Source organism: Lissotriton vulgaris, chromosome 1_1 (assembly GCF_964263255.1).
Source record: "Lissotriton vulgaris chromosome 1_1, aLisVul1.2, whole genome shotgun sequence".
Lineage (NCBI taxonomy): Eukaryota > Metazoa > Chordata > Amphibia > Caudata > Salamandridae > Lissotriton > Lissotriton vulgaris.
Genome location: NC_141685.1, coordinates 2,026,517,239 through 2,026,544,498, shown reverse-complemented (window position 1 = coordinate 2,026,544,498; position 27,260 = coordinate 2,026,517,239). Strand labels below are relative to the sequence as shown.

At 43.8% G+C, this 27,260-nt stretch overlaps 1 protein-coding gene across 1 annotated transcript in view; it reads left to right on the top strand.

Moving 5' to 3' along the window:
- Positions 1-27,260, top strand: part of RASSF8 (Ras association domain family member 8) — a 288,517-nt gene that overhangs the window by 98,870 nt on the left and 162,387 nt on the right. Inside the window, exon 2 of the mRNA XM_086920270.1 lies at positions 25,273-25,350. The gene's annotated coding sequence lies outside the window, so the exon portion shown is untranslated. The remainder of the gene's footprint in view (positions 1-25,272; positions 25,351-27,260) is intronic.

Below are 27,260 nucleotides of genomic sequence, written 5' to 3'. Positions count from 1 at the left end.
GTCTAGCTCCCCTCCAGGCAGTTAGTCTCCCATTTCAAAGCACTCTGAGGAGAGAACGAAAAAAAAATTGATTTTAAATTAAACGTGGAACAACCTTTTAAGAAAATGTACACAGGAGAGTAGTTTTCACCTACTGACATTTTTTTTAACATCTCTAACATGTAAAAATGACTTGTAGTGAGCTTTGTGACCAGGAAACCCACAGGCCAGGTTTTTATTAATCCCATATACAGAAATTGGACAGGCATTGTGTGATTCTGGGCAAAAAACTTCATCTGAGTGTACCTGAAACTGTAAACATGCATAATGGCCAATGTGCTGTCTAATTATGCTTTACATGCTACTTTGGTTTCTGTAATCTGTTTCCAGCGACCTCCAGTGCACACCAACATATGGCATACTGTTCAAGGTACAGCACCTCGTGTTTGAAATGTTTCTTGCTAAAGATGGCCCTTCTAAAGTGCTGTGCTTTTTTCTTTGAGCTAAACCTGTGCTATATCAAATAAGTGGAATACATTATTTAAAATCCTTTTGATAGTACAGTACTGAGATATTTTTGCATGTATTATGACTACTCATGCTGTCATTGGAGCATTAAGTCCTTTGTGGTGCTTTAGTGGCTCTGATCAGACATCCTACCAGATGTGGAAATCTCGAATCGGTGTCCCCCCCAAGAGACTTGAATTAGCTACACAATGAGGGAATTCTACCCTAAAGGAAGCAGCACATCCACAGAGGCGACTTAGGAGCCTCTTAGATCTGCCTTGGTGTGCCATCTTGGCCCTCAATCCACTTTCTTGGGCCTCACTCTGCTTCCTTGTTTCTTAAATTACCCTGTGTGTCTCTGTGCCTAATGTCTTGTGCTGTGTCTTCTAGTTTGGAGTTTTGTCTAACCTAATTCAAAAATATTGCGGATCACAAATATCGTGGCCACAATATGCTTTGTCAAAAATAAAAGGGGATTTAATATTGTAGGTAAGAATATTATTTTGATGGTATTTAATATCGTTTTTTAAATATAGTTTATATTATATTGTGTTAATTAACTAATTGAATAAAGTATAACGATTTGTTAATTTGAAATATTAGTTATTTTAGTACTATAAAGTATCAGTTAATAATATTAATATTTAAATTTAGTATAGTCCGTAAGTTTTATATGAAACTATGTTTTTAAAATTAGTTAGAAATTATTAATTTAGTGGGTTGTTGAGTTTGCAAGGGATTACGTTGGGATGTAAAAAAAGAAAACACTGTATTTAATTTACAATTAATTTGTTATGTCATTTCTTTTTTAATTGACATTTATTTATGTAAATTAAGTTATTTTCATTATTTGTTTATTTTAAAATAATTGATAATTGATTATTCGGTTAATCTAATTATTACATTGTTATATAGTTATATATTATTGTTTATATTGTATTTAATAGTTAGTGTAATGTTAATAATGTTTTCAAAATATTTTTGTAATTCATTTTACTTTTTTTTCGTGTTCAATTTTAGAAGAGAGGGTAATGTCTTAATGTAGCATATATTTATTTTCCTTTTAATCTGTATTTTTTCATTTGTAATTTAAATTTTACATTTTTAAAATGTAATCTTAGTTATTTATTGAATGTTATGCTATGCAGATTTGTAGAGTGCACTATCATCCAGGAGGTTATATTGGTGCTGAGCACGTGTGGGCCTAGCCAAACTGAGGGCAATGTCTTCAGTTTCTTGCGGAATTCAAGAAGTGAGGAGGTGGCTCTTATGTGTAGTGGCATGTCATTCTATGCTTTAGAGGCTAGGTAGGAGAAGGCTCGACCACCTTATCTGGTTTCCTGTATTCATGGGAAGTGTGCATGAAGGAATCCGGTTGAGCAGAGGTATCTGGAAGTTTGTGAAAGCAGATGCATTTGACAAGGTATATTGTGCCATTGATTGTAATGTAGTACCTTGGGGGCTCAGTCTGCTTTGTTATCCCTTTGTCTGCCCTGTTGTGCCTCATTCTACCCTGTTGGACCTCAGTCTGCCCATGACTGCGCAGAAGATGAAAACGAGGACGTATGCTTGCAAGATTCTGACTTTTTAAGAGAGTCTTGTGAATATGAAGGTTATTTTATATTCAGTGCATGGTTGGTTCATGTCGTTTGCATTACCAATAGTTGGTGCTCAGAATATAGTGTTGGATTTGTTTGATTTTACCTTACTTCATGGGGCTCTTTTGGGTAGCCAGTATGTGTTTTTAGATCAAAGGAATCGATGAGCCAATTGTGACGTTGGCCAAGGGTCTATTTCATAGCTCCATTTATGATTTTAATATAGTTAAAGTTTTCTGAAAGTGTTTCTTTTAATACATTTCAACTGCCACCTAATAATGAACTTTCAAATGTGTATTTGCTTTGAAAAAGGTGCCACACCCTACCATGTTTAGTTTCTTCCCGCTAGTGTGGATAGATTAAGGGAATTGTGTTGAGCAACCCGATTGTGTCCTTGTTTGATTAAAATAACACTGTCCATCCAATAGAAAATGTGCCCCGCAGCTTTATCATATTCTGTCAGAGACTACTCTTTTTTAAGAAATATAATGCAGTAATAAATACAGACATTTGAAACACATAGACACGAGGGTAACTTTGAGTTTATTCTCCTTCTTTTGGGGTAATTCTTTGGACCTCATGTATTGCTTCTCGTTCCTAATATGAACATCAAGATCACATTAAACAAGGAGACATACTATTAAATTGTTGTAACTAAACCTGCTCTATTGTATTGCAGCCTCTGTGATCTGTAGGAATAACATTGCAAAGCATCAGCAGTGCTGCATTTGCACAACTAGTAACACAAAAAATAGTGTACAACCAAATAATTCCTATTGATTTGAGTGTTGGAACCCCAAAGCATTAAACAATGTTTGTGTTTAGCGTACCTTAAACCAGTACCTTTGGAAACCATGCTCTCTTCTTCTTCTTGTTGTCCCAATTGGATGTTCACAGCCTCCGACTTTTGGGTTGTGTTTCAGCTGTGTTTACTGGTGCTACGTTATTCCTGGCTGCACGTTGCCTTCAGTACTCTTCATGCGCGCCTCGTTGATCTACCGCTGCGCTGGAGGCTCAGTGGACTAATGAATCCGCTATAGGGCCTCTTACTCGCATGTTCGAGTCCCGGTGTCTCCACTCAGTCATTCGTCTTTCTCGGGTCTTTGGAATGTTTGAGTTGGATAACATTTTAGCATGTTTTGTTAAGCGCCAATATGTCTCCCATCCTTGGTTTAACTGTCAGTGGGAACGGGCGAGTGTTGTTGTGCTCTTGTCTCGCACGGATGGGAGCCTAAATCTATAGTTGACCTTGTGAGGTGTCTCTGCCACTTGTGGCTGCGCTGGATCTCCATTTCCTTCTGGCTTTTTTAGGTTTCGCTGGGGGGGCGGAGCAGGCTCCGCCTCCAGAGAAATCTATTGAGTATAGTAAGCACTATGGAACACGCCCCCCGTCCCATTGGCTAGCTCCATAAATGGAGCCTAGCCATTGGACGAGGGGCCTGTCCATCAATGCCGGACCAGACACGGGGGCGTTCCCGAGATTCTTTGGCTTTGGCGACGTCACGCGACGCCGGGAACGCCCCCGAGTCTGGTCCGGCCGGGCCGTGCTTGCTGCTGTCCTGCCTTGTGTCCCTCCTCCCGCCGTCCCCACGTTTCCCGCCTCCCTCCCGACGTCCGTGTCCTTTCCCGCCCCCCTCGTCCTCTCCCGCCCAATGATCCTCGCTTCATCAGCCTTGAAAAGATGAAAGGCTGCCCTAAAACTGCCTGTCTAAGAAGTCGATTGAGAGTAAAGTTGAGAGTTTTGAACCCATGAACTTCATTTTTGATGCAGGCTTCTCGCGTGACCCCAACGTGTGATCTTCGGCAAGCGAGTAAGGTCATCGCTGTTTGTTATCGTGTCACTAAAGCTGCGAGCACTTAAGAAACAACCCAAACCCGGGTGCTATGCACGCGTGAAAATCTGCGCATTTACGGTTAAAAACATCATGAACAATTTATAGGGAGAGCTGGAGATGTATAGATGAGCACTTAACGGTGGCCTATTTTTCAAAGCATATGGTATATATACATCAGGGCTGAATGCAACCAGGCGTATTATACGGCATGCGTGTCTTCTCTTTCTAGGCTGCACCCTCCAAGGGGAGGAGAGCAGGAAAGGTGCACTTTTCACAAAACACAGTGGGAAGCACTGAAATTAAGAGATTCGTGGGGTTGGGGCCTTTAGAAGCAGACCCAGCAACGCACGAAGCAAGATGACATTGAAGACCCCAGGCTACGGTCGCAGTTGTGTCGCCTTTTAAAATGAAAGGGCGCACAGAGGCGTTTTTAATTCACAATGAAAGGGCGAACAGAGGTGTTTCTAATCACAGTCAGCGCTACGTGTTAGTATTATTTACTACTTGCTTTTCTGTGCCTTTTATGCTGTACGTCCTCGCCTGCCGCTATCTACTGAATGTGCGGTATGTGCAATATATATATATATATACAGATACAAAATGTTTGAAACTCGCATTACTGGTGACCGTTCCTAGCGCCTAGACGCGATTCACACCCGTGTCATATGAAGAGCGCGCTCTGCTTCAGGTTGGATTAGCTCCCTTCCGAGCTGTAGAGGGTGATGTCGACTCCTATGGTGCATCCGTGTTCGCGCCTAGAAATGACTCTCTGGATATAGTGCTTTATCTAAGTTTGCTCCATCATGAGATAAGAAAATAAACAAATAGCCCTCGGCTCGCATGGAATTTGCAGCATGCAGGCACTAGACAACGAATACAGTTCCACTTCATTCGTGGCACTGTGACATACAAATGTGCTCATTAATCCGCACATTACGTCGGAAAGCCTGCCTCCACCCCCGAGCTAACACGGCATGATCCCGTGGCACCCAAGTGGTCCTAAAATACAATGTAGCGCCCAGAGACGCCTCGGCATGTGGCGCTGATGTGATAGTCGAGCCTCTTCATTCAGTAGTTCACTTGTCCAGCATGCGATTCTGTCCACATGCCAATGGGCAATATTCTGACCAATCGAAACTCTTCAGTGGCCATACTGCCCGTCTAGCACCTCGAGGCCGTTCAGTATCGTGCTTACAGATGTCCACATTCAATCATTCATTCGATGCGTCCTTCTCTCATCCCGTCAAAGGGCGAGGACATATTGTACTCGGTCCTTGCGCTTGTCCCACCGTGTAATGTAGCGCCCAGTGGTGCTCCCATTAATGTATTCACGCGCCCTGCCAGGAGGACACCACCTACCACACCTTGCCCTTGCGGAACAGAACGATGTAGCGCCTAGAGGTGATTTCTTGCTATACAATCGTTCTCTTTCTGAATGGTCGTTCTCCACCCGTGTCTGCCTCAGTCCCTCAAACAACATTAGCACGGCACAACTCTCTGCATGCTAAAGTTATAGCCCTGAGCAGAGTGGCACTTGGACGGGATTCAGTCTGGGGTCTTGTGCCATGCAAGTCTTCGAATTCATTCATTTGTTTACTGATTCCGCACTCCGGAGCCAATAAGGCAGCATTCCACCCACTCTGCGGCGCTACATACCACCACACCACTTCTCTTGCAAATCGTTGTGTTGATGTGTTTTACTTAATTAGTTTTGTTAAGTCAATACACCACGGTAGACATGTTTCTAGACTCCTGTCATTTTTCGAACAATGTATCGCTAGAGTTTTCACAGTTTTAGGTGTTGTGCTGTAGAAGTCCTTCATTTTTTCAGTCATTCATTCATTTTTTCAACATCTCCAATACACGTCCTCAGGCATGCGCTGTCCCATCTGCCATTTGGTACAGTGTAGCGCCATGGGACAATTACAATGTTCTATATAAGGCAGGTGACTGTTCATTATTTCATTCACTCAATACTTGCTTCACTGGTACAGCTTGTAAGGCACTAGAATACGACAGCTCAACAAAACGGATTTCGCATTGTGCAGTTAATTCAAGCGCCAGTCCCCTACACCATTCATGCATTCCTTCCCACCTACCCCCTCCTCCCACTATTATTTTTACGAGCCAGAAAAAACTAATCAGAGGCAATGTTGTGCTGCATAATGTAGCGCCTAGAGGCAATATTGCCGTGCTACGTTGTAAAACCTTAATCGAACGCCCGCCTCTAACCACACGTCAACAAAGCACGGTCTTGCCAGGACTCTTGAAGTTGTTTCAATGCACAATATGGCGCATGGAAGCGATGTGTTTTGGCTCGCGGAGAGGAGTTAATACTCAATAGGCTGGAATAAGATCCCCCGAGTGAAATGAAGAAAGAATGTCCAGGTTGTTGTCTCTTCTCATCATTACTGCCCCCTTGAGTTTCTCACCCCTACAATCGGAAGAATCCCAAAGCAGAGCGAGAGATTGAACCTGTCGCCCTCAAACTTTTTTTTAAGAGTCAGGAGTTGGATTGGTTAAGGATAGCGAAGTCGGAGTATTCGACTTCCTATTTTAAAACCAAGAAGTGACGCGCATTTTTCTGCAGATAACGCACACTTTTGTCATAATCCGGACCTTTTTTTTGCTATACATAACATTCTAGTAGTTTGCCTATCAAATGTTACCCCCATCTGCAGGGCCTGACCTCCAGCGTGATGTTAATTAAGGGAGCCTTGATTGTGTCTCCAGGCTTAATTGAATAAAGGCGTTTCGCTTCTACCCGGTCCTTGCACTGACTGTCGATTTTTAATACCTTTTGTGCCTCCTTTCTGTATCTTGCGCATTTATCGCATTGTGTTCTGATTTTTAAGTCAACAGGACTAAAAACACACTGGGACTTGCAGATTCATACCTGCGCTATGTGGAAAGTGAAACTACATGTCCCAGCATGCCGAGTGCTGTAGACTGGAAAGAAGACTGACAAAGAGCCACTCTCAGGCATTGGCCTGTTAATAGCCATGAGAATGATGCAAATATGTTGTTCAACTCTCAGTCGGTACATGAGTTTTAGACGAGGTAATACAAGTCATTTTGAATTTTCCTTTTTTAAGTTCCTAAATAAGCGACGGCTGTGTTATGTAGTCACTTTTGCTACCTTGATAAGAATGTACGAAAAGATAAGAATATGCCTTTTACCCTTTGTATCATAACGCCGGATATAGATTTTGCTAATAGCAGTACGCACTAGACTCATTACTGTGTCATTGGGCACACGGGGAACACCTTCGTGTCAACAAAGTGATTGCAATATCACTGTAAAGCACAAAGCATCTATTCTGGAGAAAATATGAAATCTGAAGAAATGCAAATACTTAATTATTGTACACTAAATTGTGCACCAACATTATTGGTAATTCATTACTTGCATGGTCTCTAAACCAACAAAAGGGTCAGTGCCTAGAGTGCTCCGTAGATTCCACTGCAGGGCTTTCCCTGAGTAAGAACCTTAAATACTACTTTACCAGCACTATATATGCATAGCTCCGAGAGATGTACCATTCGGCTACCACTGTACAGATACTTTCTGTATTTTTGCATCTCTATGTGGATGCAAACGCACTCTTGCTGATGTGTCTGCGCCCAAGCAGTCTTGGGATGGTCAATTAGATGACTTTGAAAGGGTAATGCCTTATGGTATAGAACTGGGCAAACTGCAATACCCATTGACCGCTTGAATCCATTGCGCTTCCCAGCCCACCTGTGGCGATTGTTGATGCACACCTATTGGAGATGCTTGGAGCACAACACTCTAGTGCTGAATTTGCAAACTTTTAAATACAGGGCCCAAAGTTTTTCCTAGCTCACGCCACGATTGCTGCAGAATTCCGGGGTTGCTGAACACCTAAGACTGCTTAGTCTTGGTACCATCTCATGCCTCTTCTTTCAGTCCTTTTATCATACTCCTACTAATTCCTTTTTAGTCCATGCTTTCTTTCTCTATTACTGTTTTCCTCTATTTTGTTTTCGCTTCCTTTTTCAGGGGTGTGGAATTTTATAATATATCCACCTGCCCGTGGACCGCAATTTGCCAGAAAACTACAGATACTGTAAAAAAAAAAAAAACATCCGCTTGCCCCTGCTGGTGCCAAGTAGTGAGGTGACAAACTATGGCAGCATCCTCAATATATCAAAGCTTTGATAGCCTCACTGACTATGCAGTAGATCCAGAGTACTATTCCTTTGAGTCTGTTCACACTAACTTCTACGTTGAAGGGTTTTCACCAACTCCTCTTTACTCTTCTCCCACAATAAAAAAGGTTGAAAGTTTACTCCTGTAGAGAGGAGGAGTAAAAAAATAAATTCACAGGTTGGGGGGGGGGAGGGTGTAAAGGGGATGTAGAAAGGATGAATTTGCATTCGCACAGATTTCCGCATCAGCAAATATAAGATAACATAGCATGTTTATACACCTGTATTTCTTGATGGGGCACTTTCACCCTGGGGTCTCTTGGCTTATTGTTTCCCAATCAATGGCACTCATGTTATCAATCTTGTAAAGAAAGGCTGAGCCTACCTCTTAGGATTAAAATCTTGGACCATGTATATTTGCTCATGTGAAAAAGAAATACTTATAAGTTTGCTAGGAGTATGGTTTCCAAGCATACTTTGATAAAAGTTTTTAAATTTTTGAAAGCTATACATTGGCCAGAATGCAAGGGCATATATGTGCGGCTGGCTGTGTGTGCGGCTGGCTGTGTGTGTGTGTGTGCGGCTGGCTGTGTGTGTGTGTGTGCGGCTGGCTGTGTGTGTGTGTGTGTGCGGCTGGCTGTGTGTGTGTGTGTGTGTGTGTGCGGCTGGCTGTGTGTGTGTGTGTGTGCGGCTGGCTGTGTGTGTGTGGCTGGCTGTGTGTGTGCGGCTGGCTGTGTGTGTGCGGCTGGCTGTGTGTGTGCGGCTGGCTGTGTGTGTGTGTGTGTGCAGCTGTGTGTGTGTGTGTGTGTGTGTGCAGCTGTGTGTGTGTGTGCAGCTGTGTGTGTGTGTGTGTGTGCAGCTGTGTGTGTGTGTGTGCGGCTGGCTGTGTGTGTGTGTGTGTGTGTGTGCGCGCGGCTGGCTGTGTGTGTGTGCGCGCGGCTGGCTGTGTGTGTGTGCGCGCGGCTGGCTCTGTGTGTGTGCGCGCGGCTGGCTGGGTGTGTGTGCGCGCGGCTGGCTGTGTGTGTGTGCGCGCGGCTGGCTGTGTGTGTGTGCGCGCGGCTGGCTGTGTGTGTGTGTGCGCGGCTGGCTGTGTGTGTGTGTGCGCGGCTGGCTCTGTGTGTGTGCGCGGCTGGCTCTGTGAGTGTGTGTGCGCGTGCGCGCGGCTGGCTCTGTGTGTGTGTGTGTGACTCTGTGTGTATCTGTGGGTGCAAATGCAATAGGTCTCACATTTGCGAGAGATTAAGCTATTGCCATTGTATATGACAATGCCATTTTATTATCCGTTTCCAAAACCAACACATAAATACAAATGTTGTCATTTACAATGCCAATAGCTCTAACTTTTCCAAAGGCGAAACCATTGCATTGTAAATGCTTGTTGTTCGTTGTGGCAGGATTTTTGTCCTTACGTCTGGAGCGGTCATACTCAATGCTGGGGAACCGTGTTCAGGTCTCGGTAGGGACGCTCGACATCTTGTGATTCTGGGTAATTCACTGCTTCTCTCTGGTGCTCGTGTGAGGCACTGTGATACCTTCGGGTCAGGTTCACGCTGTGTGGTACTCTGGATAAGACTGTTGGGCATGGTTGACTGAACACGTTTGCAGTAGCGTAGCATCGCACTTTTGCTAGGAGTTAACTGCATTGGACGTCCTTGGGGCTGGGGGCTGGGATCCAGTCTTGGTTCCTGCGCTCGAATTTCTGTGTCTCTGTGCACTTCACTTGTTCTCCCAGTATGGTGGGTCATTGTTGGGGTATCCTCTCTCCGAATTCACGCTGTGGGTGCCTGTGTTCTTTGGTCTCAGGCTCTTCTCTTGGCGCCACTTGGCTTTCTTTCATCTGTGGGTGTTGATTGTGGGCCTTTGAGTAGCGGTGGAGTTATTCAGTGACCGGGTTCCTTTCTGGATGTCCGTGCTCCTCTGGTTCTCAGATTGTATGCCCTGTTACGTGCTCTGCTTGACACAGAATTTTATTCGGCTGGGACGGTCCTGGGTGTTGGTTGGGTATTTGGCCTCCTGGGTGCTCACCTCGACGGCTCATTTGTTGCATGTGGGACATTGCTGAGGCGGTTTGCTTGTCCCCTGCTCTGGGCTGTCTCACTCGTTCATTCTGCGTTCCCCTTCCTTCCGGGTTCATTATGGTTTCTTGTGCATGTGGTCCCCTGATGGGTGTTCCCCTTCCTGTTTGGGGCTTGGCCTTGGTCCTGGTCCTCTTCAGTGCCCTTGATTGTGGGGTCGCTTAGTTGTGGTTTCCTGAGGTTCCCGAGGTCTGTTTTGCCTTGCTCCTGCCTGGGCTCTATCATTGCTGTTGCGCTCCCTTTGGGGGATCCTTAGGGTGGCTGTGGTCTGTGTCCCGCCTGCCACTCCTTGCTGGTGGGTTTTGGGTGGCCTTAATTTTTTTTTGTTCTGGTAGGGTGCTGGTTTCCTTTTCTGTACCTCCATCCGTTCTTGCGGCTTCTGACGGTCTGTCTGCCTTTGATTGCCTCCAGGCCTGGTGGACTTTGTTTTCTTATCCCCCCCGGTGCTTGGTTTGGGGGTGCTTCGACTCTGTTCTTCAGTTCCTATGTGCCCCAGTGTCTGGAACTATTTGGGTTGTTGTTCAGGGGCCTGTTTTGCGGTTACTTTTGGGTCAGTGCGGTCTGGTGCCGTGCCTTCTCTGTTCTCCTTCGATCTTTGGTTGGTGCACATTTTGTGGCGCCACTTCGTGGCTCGGGGGTGCGTGTTCTTCGGCCCTCCCAGTGTCTTTCTGTCCAGGCTGGTTCCTCCTGCTCGTGGTTGTCTCTCTTGGGTGGTTCTTCCACTCGTCTGGCCTGTTGGGTTTGCCCTCTTACGTGGGGTTCCCATTCTGGTCCGTTGGTTTCTTGTGATTTTCCATGAAGCTGCTTACTTACCGGTAATCTTCATTACTCCGAGTATAGTCTTCTTTGCCACATGAGTACCCATCCCTCCCTCCCTGACTGGCTATCAGCTTCATGTTTTTCTGCTTGGTATTTCAGGCTGAGGTCAGGGTGTAATGGGTCGGCCACATTGGGAAGGGATGGGAGGCTGACTTGTTTTGCTTTGGAAGGTTCTGGTGTGGAGCTGAAGCTCACTTTGTTAGTCATGTGGCGAGGAAGACTATACTCTGAGTAATGAAGATTACCGTAAGTAACCGGGGCATTTACTAATGTCCCTTTCTCTGAAGATGATCTTATGGGTGTTCTAGGGAAATCCAAATCAGGCTCTCATCTAGAGGTCTGCCCACCAAGGAGTTTACAACTTGCATACTGTATGATGCCTTACCATCTTAGATAACTCCAGTTCTTCTGGTCTGGTTCTGGCTGGTCTTAAGCTTGACACAGTTACACTTCTTCTGAAAAAAAATCACTTGATCTCAGGTACTTACCACATCATTTCTGCTTGGAATGCTCTCTAAAGTTCCTTAAGTTTTATGAATGCTCAGATCCAGAACGGCTGGGAATTCACAGGTATTGTAGAAAACGAGCTGGGTATTGTGCTAGTCATAGTATGGAATCAGTGCACTTGCCTGAGAATGAATATCTTGAGACAGGTTTCTGGAAGTGAGGTTACAGATCTTCAGTTGTTGACACCTGTTAGCCCCATGTGACACCGTAAACTACCACCGTCAACATTTTGCTGGATCGCCTGTCTGATACTTGACTTGGGAAAGTAAGGTGGAATTATTTCACCCTTTTCTGTTTGGTTATTGCCAGATGGTTTTCAAGCCCACATTTACCTCTGCAGTTAAAGCACCTTTCCTGTGGGTTGTCTTAAGTCCCTCCACTGTTGCTCAGTCTTTTTAGGTCGATCCTAGCGGCAGCACTCATGCGCTGTTTGCTCTGCGAGGCATGCAGTGGTTGAGTATTTCTGTGAAAGCCTTGCCTTCTCTCCACCCATTTTTTTGATTGGCTGGTGTCATTGTTCTTGGTAAATCCTGCCTTCCGATTGATAATGAGGCTTGTAAGTCCCTCCTTGTTACCGCCCTGTCACCATTCATTTCTTACCTCCCAGGAGGACTGGAGTTTTTACTTGTGGCATACTCCTTCATAAGTCAGTAAGCACTATTTTTTTATTTATTTGCAGCGCAGTCTGCTTTCACATTAGCGGCCGCGCTTGTTTATTTAATTAATTTACCACGCGTGGCCGAAAGGGAGCATTTCTAGTCACTAATCTAGCAAGCATTTGCAATGCAATAGGTCTAGCATTTAAGCCAGTTTGGGCTATTGAAATTGCAAAAACAATGCCTTTTATTTTTTGGTTTTGTTTTTAAAACATAAATAAAAGGCACTGCCATTTACAATGCTAATAGCTTAAACTTGCATAAATGTGAGACCTATTGCATTGCAAATGCTTGTTTAATGTAGGTGCTGAGCCATTGCTTTATATTGTTTGGTCCTGGAATTCCATGCTGATAATAGGCAGATCCTCCTATTTTGCAGGGGGACTGGATGATTGCATCTTCTAGCATCTGTGTGTGCATGTTAGAAATCTGGCACTGGCTGGATTGTCATTGGCTCAAGCTAAATATATACAAGATGGAATCCAAGTTGATGGATGTTGGTGAGGAGATCCTATCAGTAACTTTTGTGTTTGTAAGCAAGGGGTATAACCCCACCACCCTCGAAAACTGTTTCTTAAAAAGTAACTTTTTACTGATACTCACTCAGTATCTTTCTCCTCTTTCCCCTATCTCAAAATCTGAGCACTACTGAACAGATAGAGTTTCTGCTCCGTCAGCCTATGTGGGCGTCTGCCATGACTATGGGAACTATTTATATATTTCTATCCCTAAGCTCTCTTTATGTGTGGGAGCACAAATCGTACCCCAATACTCAGGACAGCCCAGAATTCAATGAGACTGAATGTTTTACCATAGACCATTCTCCCACTGCAAGAAATTGCATGAAATGTAACCCCCCTGAGATCTAATTAGCAGAGTATTAAAAAAAGTAACTGGAACCACTCAATAATTGAGTTCTTGTTCAGGAAAAAGTAAGGAATAGTAATAATCAGAGAACCATTCTAAGTCTTAAATGAGCAGCAAAATCAGAAAAATGGTTGGTCAGCATCCCTAGTAAATAGGAAAGTCTTGTGTCTCACCCTCAAAATCAAGAGTTTCTTATACACAATTCTTGCATAACAAATTGGTAAAACAGCAAACTCGCGGTATGATCGAAAACATTAACCCTCTTGGCAAGAAATTAAAAAGATCTTACCTTAACACATAAGCACTATCCCATTTTAAGAAAGCATCCATCATCTTCCATGCTATTGCCATCTGGAGATGTTCAAACAGAATATGAAACATTGTACGATGGAGCTTCATACTACTGAATAGGCCGAGTCTATGCAGTGGGACTACAGTGGAAGGGCCTTGAGGTTGCAACAAGTTAGGTACCCTCTAAAGTTCATTCAACAGTTTATACTCCTACCAGTGGAAAAATCATTACATCAGCTTGGCTTTGCTCTGCAAAGCTTGTGAGGAAAGATAGTCATGGGACCAGGAGGGGAGGGGTTAATATAAGAGCGAATGACAGAAACAGCAACCATCTTGTCTAATCCGGCGTTTTCAAATAAATATGGCATAACAAACTCATAATAATAAATAGATTTTCATACATCATAATAAACTTCTTTAAACTATAATCATGTTAACCAATCATTTGTGTATTGAATCCAACAAAAAATTATTTCTATTCATTATTATTGCTCAAAAATACATGTTTAGAACTCTTCCACAAACGTCAGCTTCGGGTGGTGGAGAATGCAGCAGCTCACCTTGATTTTGGTGCATGTTGCTCTTAATCGTCCTCTCTATTGAGAAAGCTTCAATGATTTCTAGTGCATGCAATTAAAACTTTTAAATCACTCAAATATTATTGACACTCTCTTTTCTCCCTCAAAAATGAACTTGTTGAGGATCATCCTACCAGGAATCGTTGATCCTTGACTCACTGTTTGCTTATACCTTACAGATAGGGCCGGCTCTAGGGCGGTGCAAATGGTGCCATTGCATTGGGTGCTGACTTCAGGGGGGCACCATGTTTGCAAGTATGTTACAGTTTTAAATGCACCTGCTGCCGCATTCTGTTCGATCAGAGTTTTGTTTAGTGGAATTTTTGACTCAACCAAAAGTAGAGCAGTGTATTAATATGCCTAATAGAAAGTACCTGTGCCATGCAGATCACAAAGTGCATATCATATAAAGAGTTCAGTGCTTTTGTCAGAGAGATTCTTTGGTTCCTTGCAGTGTATAATTTAAAATCCTAATATAGAACAGTGAGCTAATAACTGTCATCAAAGAGCTGCATGCAAACTGCAAGGTATATATTATGTGTTATGCTTTTCCCCCAGCCTTTCATTATTGTAACCTTGCAAAGTAAGTTCAGTAAAACATATATAGATATATATATATATATCAATTTTTATTGTTAAAAAAAACACCGACTACGGTGTTATGTTTTAAATTCTGAATTTGTTTGTGCTTCTTCAGATCATGCACTCTTAAAGTATACTGTTATCCAGTATGGATGGCATGTGACTCCTACACCTAGTATTCCTTTGTCTTATGTAACATTCCTATACACTGATTTACACATGTGTGATTGTGCCTGTGTAAAGTGTGTGTGATGTAAAGTGCTCTGACATCCTACACTGCTATGAGCAGAGGTATAAACCTAATTAAATGCATCTCCGGGTGTGTGTGGTTATGGGGTCATGAGGGGCACTGTTAAAGGGTGGTAGTGAGGAAATCCTTGGCGAAGGTGGTCGTTGGAGGGGCACCAACAAACATTGTCACACAGGGCGCCACCAGTGCTAAAGCTGGTCTTGCTTACAGATTCCGGAGACAAAGGGAAGATGGTGGTTGCTTCCTTGCACTGACCCCAACCGCCCAGAACCATCCATACCCACCTTCAGTTTTGTCTCAACTCACATCATCTTCCCTTTCAGAAATAAAAGTTGAAAGCTTGGCTGTTCCTCAGAAGATATAACTTCTTTGCTTATTGTATTTCCTTGAATTCTGCTTAGGGCAAGAAATTCAAGGAGGTAGTTGGAAGTTGTGCAGTATTCGTAACTGTATCATAAATTAAAGATGAAAGCTGAAAGGAAATGTTTGCTAAGTTCATTTGGAAAGTGTTAAATGATCCTTATTTTTTAAAGATCTTCCTGAAACACATTCTTTGCAGTGTGAGCTTAAGTCAGTCATATGCAATTCCTGTAACAGGAATCGGCGGCATATCCCTTGTTGCGTATGTGTTAAAAGCATGCTTCTCACTGCTGTGCTGAGGCTGTCAAGAAAATTAAAATGGCTGTCAAAAGGGCTGCCCTAAAGTAACAAGTTAAAGTGTTTTAGAAGGTTATGTCTGAAGCAAAGGGAGCGAAATATACAGCAACCTGTCAAAAATGAGGAAAACACTGTTACCGTAGAGTCTAACAGAAGAGCCCTTTGCCTGCGATGCAGGCTAGAATTTTTCTTGTCTCTCTCTGATATACAGTTGTAACCATTTGTCCAATCAGTGCCAGATTAACCCTGTGCGGGCCCCTAGGCAGTCAAAATTTCGGGGTCCCATTCGCAAATGATCTAATACGTTTTTAATTTTACCAACCAATAATTGAGTGACACTTTCGCGCAAGCAAAGTCAAGCAATGAAAACGAGGGAAGCATATATAAATATCAGAAATTACACACATTTTGGCAACGAGAACTTTAAGAACACCTTAAAACTGCTGCAATTGACCTATGGCTTTAATGTTACTCACTTTTGGTGACTGCTCTAATTTCTACTGTAATGTTCTTTGTCTATCATATATGGCCCAACATGATTGTGTAGTACCCATCATTTATATGCCTTATATCATCTATTTAATTCCTAAAGCACTCTAACATCTTTCGGTCCCTCTCTCACCAACAGTTCATTTGCTTTATAGTTATGCTCATACCAGTGTAGGGTGTCAGGGCACTTCACATCTGACACACATTATACCAACACGATGACTCTTTTGTGGGTACTACAGTCTAGCAAATGTTATTCGTAGCACATCTCTTTGACAGCAGCTTAAGTGTTTAATATAGGTGGTTCATCCATCAAGCCAGCAATAGTGTGGGGTGAAACTGAAGTGCTTACTTTGCTGTGTTCACAACCATTCTGTCTTTCAATTTCGAAAATCCTGCTGGCCTGAGCCCCCAGTTACTAATTATATATTTGTGCTCGGATTTCATGTCGTACACCAGACAGAATGGTTGTGAACACTATTGCAGTGTTAGTTGAGGCTGCACAACAAGATAGGCTATCTGAGAAAACTTTATCTAAGGTATTTACCATTGCTTAAAGAACCCAGTGCAGACATCATCTGTTCTTTTGGGCTGACTTTGCATGTTCACGCAGCCTACAATATCTCAATTTAGATCTGTTACCTAATGTTTATGCAGGTGTGGTGTCAAGGATAGAGCCAAGCAGAAAACAGAGCAGGGGTGAAAATGGATGAAGCACAGCTTAATTAAAAAACAAAAGATTTTACATTTCCACATTAGTGAGAATTGTACGAGGGAACTTTGAATTAGGAATGGGATAAGCAGGAACCCAATGCGCCCTAGTTAGTGTTAAATCTCCATTAAAATCGGGAAGCACTTTTTGCTTGATGAATGACTCAACCCATTGAAGAGTATTGGCACCCTCGCTCCCCTCGGGTACTCCAACAATCCAAAGATTAGATCGGCGTGAATGATTCTCCAATTCTTCGAGCTTATTCTCAAGGCCAGTTTTGTCTTCTGTCACCCAGTTAATTTTCAGGAGCATTGAGCTCATCTGATCCTCCAACTAAGCTCTCCTAGATTCAGCTTCTTGAAATCTTGTGGGGATGCTGCAACTGATTCTTCTATTTTGCGAAGACTAAGATGAAGAGTGGCTATCTCATTCTCCTTGGATTTTTCCTTGCCCTGATCTCATTTAGTATGAGATTAACTAAAGTTTTGATTTCAAATTGTTGCATATTGGTTTCGCTAATTTGAGATTCGGGATCATCTTGTGAACTTTTATTCTCCACACTGGCTGGTTGACCTAGCGGTTCCGGGCCACTCTTCGTTAGAGCTCGAGATGGTTTGTGCGATTGAGACTTGCTTGCTAACTGTTGTTTTAGGACATATTTGACAGAGGAGGACTGATCAGGGAGCAAAAGCTGAACTGATGGGAGGGTGGTCTTGTCTGGCAGTGTGCTGATCGTCCTTCCTCTACCAAAATGGGTAGCGGGGGTGCCGGAACTGGGACCCTGGAAGGTGGAGATATGTGTAGCATCAGCAAACAGTTAATTGCTGCATCTTCTGGTGTTGTTGCCAAGGCTGTATTTAGGTGTGGGGAACCTTGGGCAGCTGTGGGCTGAATGTTTTTTTAAGTCTAAATATTTAATAAAATATTGTTTTAACTTTTTTTTCTGTGATCAATGTAGGAGAAAACCACCTTTACAAAAAAATATTATATTTGTGGCTACTGACATTGTCGTGGTGATGTCAGTAGTTGCAAAGAATGTGTGATTTGTATGACGTATAAAACCTATATATAGACACATTCTATAAAGTAGAGCTTTATTAGTGAACTTTTCAAACTCATATATTTGTAGTGAGTTTCCCCAAAACTCGTCTTCAAAGTCTATTTTCCGTTTTTGCGGTGGCACTGGGCATCTCAAAACAAGAGTGTGGATTGTTGGCCACAGCTATGCTTATTGGGCTAAACAGGCTGCAAAAAACAAAGGTATTGACAGGGACTTGGGTTTGTCAAATATGTAGATTAGTTTCTTTAACCAGAGAGAATTAAAGTTTCATCAGCTACTGCCTTTGGTTGGAACCATTGTGAATTTCCAAACTCCTCACCTCATGATTGGGCACTACATTAGTAATGGCCTAGGCAAATTGACTGGGGTAGGGCTGGAAATCCTAATGAAAAATACCTTTGCAGAACTGATCTCGCTTTCCCTCACACTGTCTTAGTGTACTATAATATATGCCAAAGATGGAAATGGTCAAATCAATTCTGTCCACAGATTGACAAAGCCAGGAACATGTTAATAAAACTGTTTCTGCTTTCCTCAGAGACCATAATATGGGCTCTGTCTATAACAACAATCTGTGTTTTGACATGCATGGACTATATAGAAGTGATGGAGTTCACTTTTCAGACAAAGGGAACAGGGTGTTTCTAAGCAACCTGAAACTCTGCATACAGTCTTATCTGTAACTGTCTTATACACAATCTCAAAACAAAGGCTCTTATCAAAGACAACCAAGAGCCCAAAATATTGTTCCTGTACTTGTAAAAGACTTTTAAAAAAATAATTTTTGAACTTTGCGACGATGTCGCAATGATTACAATCACATTGCGAAATCGCAAAACAAAAGCAGACAAGCAACGACCACCACCACATCCAATAATTTTAACTTCAAAAATTCATTCTAACAATTGCAATACACAGATTACTAAACACATCACTGCTTTAAAAACATATTTGTACACATATTTTTCTAGTAAGCTTTTTAAGAAACTGTTTAATGTGTACTCCCATTTTACACAGAGAGTCGAGATTACTCCAGTAACTGTGACAATCATGCCTATTTTAGGGGGTGCAAAACGCAAATTTGCACATACTTTACAGTATTTTAGACGTTAGGGGTTTATTACTGAACTGTTTAAAGTCATATTTTTGTAGGGAGTTTGTATAAAAAACAAAAACATTTAAACCGATTTTCAGTTTCTGTAGTGACGCCACTGGTAGCGGCAGTCACCACAAATACGTCACAAAATGATAAAACAGATGCAGACATTCAATAGCCACTATCCCATTCAAAACTTATAACTGCAAAATGGATTATAGCCAACACACTAAACACATTACTATCTAAATGACTGTATAATAGCATGTACAACTCCCTTAATATCTCTATAACACAGTGCAGAACTTTTTCAGTGTAATCTATGACTGCATGCATCACTGTATCACCTAGTTTCTCATTCACTGTATAAGTATTTGAGAGGATCTGTGAGACGGTGCATCAGTCTATCAATACTTCTGCACAAAATGCGTGACTCGCTTAGTACATCTGTGAGTGGGAGCATCAGTGTCACAATGGGTCTGTGATTGGTTGCATAAGTCTTTCATTCAATCTGTGAGTAGGCGAATGAGTGCCTTTGTGAATTTGTAAGTAAGCATATGACTGTCTGACTGGATCTGTGAGTGGATACATGAGTGTCTAATTGGGTGTCTGAGTGGGCGAGTGAGTGGATGCATGACTGTCTGATTGGATCTGTGAGTGAGTGCATGAGTCTCTCAGTGGGTCTATGACTGGCAGTGTCAGTGTCTGAGTGGTCCTGTCAGTGGGTACAGGGGTCTCTTAGTGCGACTGTGAGTAGGCACATGAGTCTCAGAGTGTATAACTGACTGGATGTTTAAGTCTCTGAGTGGATCTATGAGTGGCTATGTGAGTGACTGTATGGATGTGTGGGTGTCTCAGTGGGTCCGTGAGTAAATGTATGAGTGTCTGAGTGGATCTGTGAGTGGGTGTATTACTTTCTCAATGGGTCTGTAAGTGCGAGCATAAATCTCTGAGTGGGTGAGTGAATGGGTGCATGCATGAATGTCTGAGTGGGTCTGTGACTGAGAGGGCGAGTGTCTGAGTGGGTCTGTGAGTGGCTGCATGAGACTTGACTGGGTGAGGGAGTGGGGGTATGTGTATATCTGACTGAGTTTGTGAGTGGGTGTGTGTGTTTCTGAGTGTATGAGTGACTGAAGAGCGAAGTGTGTAGGAGTGTGGGGGTGACAGTATGAGTGTGTGAGTGGGTGTACGAGTGTCTCAGTGGATCTGTAAGTGGGTGTATGAGTGTCTCAGTGGGTCTGTGAGAATATACATGAGAGGGTGAGTGGCTCTGAAAAGTGTGTGCATGAGTTGCTGAGTGGGGCTGTACGTGGATGTGTGACTCTCTGTGTGAGTCTGTAAGTGGGTTCATGAGTATCTGAGTGGGTCTGTGAGTGAGTACTTGAGTGCCCAGGTGGGTCTGGGATTATGTGTAAGAGTCTCTAAGTCAGTATGAGACTGTACGTAAAGTCTGTGAGTGGGTCTCTAAGTAAGTGGATGAGTCTCTGAGCGGGTCTGAAAATGGATGCGTGACTCTCCGAGTGGGTCTGTACGTGGGTGCATGAGTATCTGAGTGGGTTTGTGAGTGGGTTCATGACTATCCAGGTAGGTCTTTGAGTGGGTGTAAGAGTCTAAGTAGGTATGAGACTGAAGCATGAGTCTATGACTGAGTCTCTAAGTAGGCGCATGAGTCTATGAGTGAGTCTGTACATAGGTGCGTCACTCTCCGAGTGAGTCTGTAAGTGGGTGTATAAGTACCTGAATGGGTAAGTGAGTGCATGAGTGAAGTAGTGTGGCTCACTGGTTAGAGGAGGCAGACCCGAGAGCAGAGGACGGCCCGGGACCAGGGTTCGATTCCCGGCGCGGCAGGTTTCTGGACCAGGGTCAGCGGACTCGATAATTCTCTCGCCTCGGTGCCCACTCTGATCAGCGATCACACTCGGCAACTCTGGGCATTAGCTTGCCTCATCTTCACTAACGGCCCCACCAGACCGCCGGGGATGCCTGGTCTCACCCTGGAGATACCCATTAAGGGACCATCTCTCAGGGAAGCCAGGAAGGGTTTCGCAGCGGTCGAAGCGCCTTGGGACCCTACGGGTAAGTAGTGCGCTATATAAATGCCAATACATTTACATTTACATTTGAGTATCTAAGTGGGTATGCAGCTAGATGTATAAGTGTGTGTGTGGGTAGGTGAATGGGTGAATAAGTGTCTGAGTGAGTTTGTGAGTGCATACATGAGTGTGTGACAGTGATCGGTGAGTGTGTACAAATATATATATTTTTAACATTCCTCTTTCAAAATATCCCCTTCCTCCTCTCTCTGACTCATACCAAACCTCTTTTACTCCTGTCAACTCCCCAATAACCGTTGCCTCCTCTATCCATCCTTTGTCCTGTTCACCCAACTAACTGACTTACATGTCCACGACTCCCAATATCCATATCTACGTCCCTCTACTAATTCACCAATAATACACCTTGGGTTTCGTGGTAGCATGGTACTTTCCAAAAAGCGATTCAACCTCTCGTCAGGGGTAGTCAGAGCTATATAAATACAAATTTAGGGAAATGGAATGAAAAAGTGGGAACAAATATAATGCTATCCTACCTGCACCTACATCCAATATTATTTCTATAATGCACTATTGGACCCATTCACAGTGCTGTGCTAATCGTAAAATCATGCACAAACCTTGTTGGAGCCCTATTTTGCAGTCATAGGTTTCAAGGAATTTGTACTTAGTGCTAGTGTTTTTCTATGAACAATGTCCTGTAGGTAACTCCTGGAAGAAGGTGTGTGGGCAGAACAGTGTCGCAAGGGGAATACTGTACAGAATAGTGGTGACAGTCGCTATTCTCCATTATAGTGTGGAAAACTTGCAATTGATCAGAAAAATCAACCTATGAGCCTGTGTAAATGATATTTCCTCAGGTGGTGGCCATATGGAACATTTCACTCAGAATGTAACCATAAATTACTACTGGACCAATAATCATTCAAACTGGTTTCCTAAGAAATGTAGGTTGAACAACTTACTCAGCCACCAATAACGAAGGTAAATAGAAATGCCACACCTGGGCAGGAAGAAGCCCATCTTCCCAACTTTTGGAACCTGTATCCCTTGATTTCTTCATCATCACTCTTCCAACAGTAGTTAAATGCTCCCTGAGCTAAGGAGTCCAGGAGGTCTGATCACATCCTGCTGGTCCTCTTATTTTTGATGCGTTTGCTATGATGCAGAAGCAGCACATCAGTGTGATCAATCCCACACTGCTGTATGTATAGTACCTGCGTGCATAGACCAAGGAAAGCAGTGTTCACCATCTGAAGTTAGACTCATATCTATATCATTGGCCTAGCACCAATGATTACATAATTGCACACAGTTGTAGGGACAAGCCACTTTCCACACTACCGTTCATTGAGATGCAAAGTCCAACCTTGGTGGCCACTCGGTTCGCGCATCGCCATCTCCTCTCTGCTCACTCTCTTGCTGTGGTGTTGGCACAGTCAATCATTGTCACTGCCTTCACAGAATATTAGCTAAAATTCACCCTCCTTGGGTAAAATGAATGAGTGACATTCAGTTAAGTAACACTAAATTTGATTATTAGACACCAAATGGTAATTGAACATCTCATAATTCCTATATGTTTCATCCTAATATTTAAAGTACACACAATCACTGAAAAGGTCCCAGGGGGTGGGTGTTCCTCTTTTTTCTTAAATCGAAATAGCATTTTCCCTCCACCCCCCCCCCCTCCTGAATCCTTCAGTGCAGCTCCTAAGTCAAGATCATTTGTGAAGACACGTCAAAGGCTCATTCTTTCTGTCACATTAGGACTGCAGCTAAATTAGGAACTGATTTCAGAAATGAAAGTCTGCGTTTTTTCCTACTCAATATCATTCTGAAAGTGCATCTCGAATGTGACCTATCTCAGAGGAAGATGAGACTGAAAAAAAGATAGAAGCATGCCACTGTAGAGCACCACATCACCTAAAATGTTTTAATATAGGGTATATCAAATGTAATATAGAACAGGGTGGATACTACACCCAAAAGTGTGGTTGAAAAATAGGAAAACTGTTTTCTGTGTCTTTTTGCTCTCTGCCCCACTTTCCGCAATCAGGACACTACTCGTACAGATACATGCACACACGTGATCCCTTCATTTCTACAGACTTGTTGCCCATTAATTAAAGTTACATCTAAATTCATTAGCGAGCATTTCACGTGGCAGAAGCGAAAAATGAAAAACACAACTTATCTTTCTTTCCCAGCTGGATATAAAGTGAACGGGTGTAGATAAGGCGTAATTGGGATTTTTCATTAATTGCTGTCATTATGAGCGCGTTGCTGTCTTTCCTGTCATTGCCTGCTAAATATAGTGGCTACACGCTGGCGGATATTTCTATAAAGAATCTTCAAGATGATTCTGTTCTGTCTATAGAGGGGACCCTTTTCTGTGGCACAGCTCAGCACGTGGAAAGAGCTTTGAGGTACTGCATATAGGCACTGTAACCCCACTTGCCGGAGCAAGCAAAGTGTGGGGTGATATATCTTAGAGTGTATGCATTTATACAGTTGACCGTAGTTTAGTATTTTTGGGTTAAAGCCTAATCGCCGTCTTCCTCCAATTGTGATTGCACACGTTATTACTTTTCGAAAGTGTTTCTGAGGATGTTATGGGCCCCACAGATGAGTCGAGCCCTTACCCCTCCCCCACTGTCGTCACAGCCGGACTGAGAACGCAAACCAGCCCTGGCAATTAAGTTGGACTGGCCCCAGCGGGGTGGGTTTGGGAGGGGGTGTTGGTGGGAAACACTGATGCAGCTTTTGTTATAGGGGTCGATATTGCAGCACGGCTGCAAAACTGCCCCCCACCCTTCCGGACCACTGGGAAAGCGCCCAGTGCCCACCACGGCCGGTCCGGCCCTGACTGTCATAGAATGACGTTTGAGCAGGAGTTGTGCACATTAAGGAGTACAGCTCCATCTGAAACTGTGACAGCTGGAGCCGCTAGAGTAGGGTGACCAGATTCTCAAAACAAAAAACGGGGACAGGTCAATGACATAGAAGTAGGACTACGGTTTGCAGTACCCATCGACCTAAATGTAGGATTATTTGACCCCTCCACAGACCGAGATGAAGCATTACAGACAACAAATCTGAGGTCTTTTTTTTTGGCACCCCTCTCCTTTACACAGCAGCATTAGTACTTCTTATTACATTTACACTTTTAAGGACTATAGCATATATTTGCCAAAATCAATAAAACATCACAGGGTAGCAAATGCCAGTGCAAAGAGAGCCTGCGCGCGCATGCTCAACCTGAACAATGAAAAACAGGGACATTTCTGTGTTTACCTGGGACACTGTTTGAAAACGGGGACATTTGAGTCACTTGGAGAAAAGTGTCGGGACACGGGGACAATTCTCCAAAAACGGGGACCGTCCTGGGAAAACGGGGACGTCTGGTCACCCTACGCTAGAGGGAGTCAGGATGTGGAATGTACCCCACCAGGGTCGGATTGGGATCACAATTCGGCCCGGGCACTGACGAAAAAAGTGGCCCACATTCAAGAGGCGTGGCCCATATTTAAGGGACGTGGCCCACATTCAAAGGGCGTGCCCTTTCATGAAACACCATTTGCACAGACAAGGAATGAAAGTGGGAGGATACAGTTCTTGCACACGACACAGGGCCAAGGTGACAAGGGCCTACATGCTGAGCAACTAAAAAAAATAGCAAGGCCCCTTTTTGTCACAAAATTATTCCAGCCCTCCAGCGCAGGAGCCAATCCGCCCCTGTACCCCACTGCCTCAGTGCTGACTCCTCCACCCACTGCAGTGGCTGTCACATCTCGTCTGAGCAGCTCCAGCCACACCAGCCAATGGGCAAGGCTCCTTCTATAGTGATTAAAAATTATATTTGAATGACCAAGCAGCCGGTCTTCACATTCAAATCAGTGACTACTGATGCTTTATTGTTTATTGTATATATTGGAGTCTGGACCATTCACATGTTTCAGTAGCGAAGTAACGTAAGTAATTGGCATATTATTCGTTTAAAGACTCTACTGACTCTAAGTATAATGTGCCTTTTACTGCTGAAATCAGTCTGCTCTGGTTGAATATCTTATTTATATTCTCTATTGCAGTCCCTGGGTCATGTCATGCAAAACGGGTCCATCATTCCAGAGCAGATAGTTTATCTCTCTCCCAAATTAAAATCCTGGAAAAAGGGGTTATTATTGAGCTGGGACATCTCGTATTTGTGCACTTGTTAAACATATATATATTATCTGCTTTCGGGGAGGCACACCGAATAAAAAAACAGCTCATCTTTGTTTGGCTGCAGCTCATCCCATTCTTAATGACGGAATCCATTGCCAGATCGATTCCTCTGAATAGTGGATGACACACGTTGTAATCAGTTTGACGAGTGACTAACTGTGGTGAATTATCAACCTCATTCTGCTGATTAAGGCACAGCAAAGAAGGTGCAGGACACTCTTCATTATTTTTAATGCAGACACATTTCTTCTCTCTTGTAGGACGGGCAAAGGGAGCAAGAAGTTTCCCGAGAAGCGCTTTCGGTGACCTCCTGCGCTGCACATGTTTAAAATGAAAAGGTAAGAGGTACCTCTTAATATGAGCAGTAGTGTATGGTGACGAAAACGGTCTAATATTATTTCAGAGCCATAGACACTTTGTGGCCCCTTGTGATACCTAAGTAATTTACTCTGGTATAGCTGCACTGGCTCATGAACCTTCAGTGCGAGCCAGTAGGCGTGGTTCCTGTAAAAGGACCATTCTCTGTGCTTTTTAACAAAATGTAGCACTGCTCCTCTTTTATGTATATTATGTAGGCCATTGATGTTCTGTGCTATTGCTTTATGGCCAGATTGTGATCCCATACCTATGACAATTCCCGCTTTGTGTGAGGTTTCCTGCCATGCCTATCAAGGACGCTATGTGCTGAAATTAACAACAACCAACCATTCCCAACTTCCAACTCTCCCCAACACTTACTTCCCAATTTGAAACGTCTGTCACCCTTGACAATAAACATGAAGATTTCAACTCAGCTTAGTGGCCCCCAAGGCCGCTTAATTCAGTGGTAATGCCATTAAACCAGTTTTATAAATCAAATGCTGCTGACTGCAGGCCTGGTCATCCAGCAAACCTAGGTACTTTTATAGAGAGACTGCCAGTTCGTTGCAGCCAGGGCCGGACTGGGAACAACAACCGGCCCTGGCAAAGTGCTCGGCCGGCCCCCCCTCCCCACTCGGGGGGGGGGGGGTTGGAGGTGCCACCAAGCTCTTTGCCGGGCCCGGTTTCGACCGATTTTGGTACAGGGCCGATTTGGCAGCAATGCTGCAAAAACGGCCCTGTAACAAAAACGGCCCCCAGGAGCCCAGAACCGGCCCCCACCCGTGCGGCGCACCGGGGGATTGCCGGGTGCCCGCTATGGCCAGTCCGGGCCTGGTTACAGCCAGGCAAACACTGTCCTCTGCAGTCGATATTCAGTTGCTATCATCACTGCACCCAGTAGTGGAGGGGGCAGCCTCCCTGCTCTGTCTTGCATCATTTTGAACCCAGCCGCCATCTACATCTGCCACTTAGTTGTTTTCCCTTTCCCTTCTGCGGATGAAGCTGCACTCCTCATTGGGCCTTACCCAGGAACCCATGGTCCCCTGATTATCTCTGGGTGAGTGTTCGCTCCTACACCCACTTTGAGATGTTTCAAAGAAATGTGACATTCCTTCAGTGACGGCTCCTCCGCTAACACAGAGGAGCGTCGACCCAGTGCTTTTAAACAGTGTCACTAAAGGAAAAATACAATGATAGTAACTGTAAGTTATTATCAGTTCATTTTTAGGTCTCGGCCTAGCGTACACTGCGCAGCAGTGTTCACACAGCCAGGGTCCTTTTCTCGGGGGTTTTGAAAATGGACCTGGAAATTCCACTTAGCTCGTGTGTGTTATTTCCTAGGTCCATTTGCATTGGCCTTTGTGTGCGAGTATTTTTAAAACAGAACACACAATAGGCCATGGGTGGTCGCGTAGCTCCGCCCATGGCCAATTGGTGTTTGTTATGCGCACCAAAGGCCATATGTCTACAATTATCGTGCCGACAAGGGCGCGATAACTGAAGACATATGCCTGCAGTGGTGCGTGCACGCACCACTGGCAGGCATTTTTTCTTTAATTTTTTTTACAATGGCAATCGCTTTCGCGATAACTTTCAGTGTGCTTCCTGGTTGTAAACAGACGTCCCTGCTAGCCATACTCTGCTGTGACGTCACCATCGAACAAGCTTACTGCTGGTGCAGCCTTCAAGCTACAGCAGGACAATCAATACGTATTTCTTACCAAGAAACAAAATGAGGGTAGAACTCATTAAAAACACATTATTATAGATTGAAAACATCTAAGAAGAGATGCTGCAGCTTGAAAAGGAGCCTTGCAGAAAGCAGATTGGTCTCATTTAATGCGGGCAGGCTTGGACATGGCCTGGCATACACCCACGCCCCTCCATG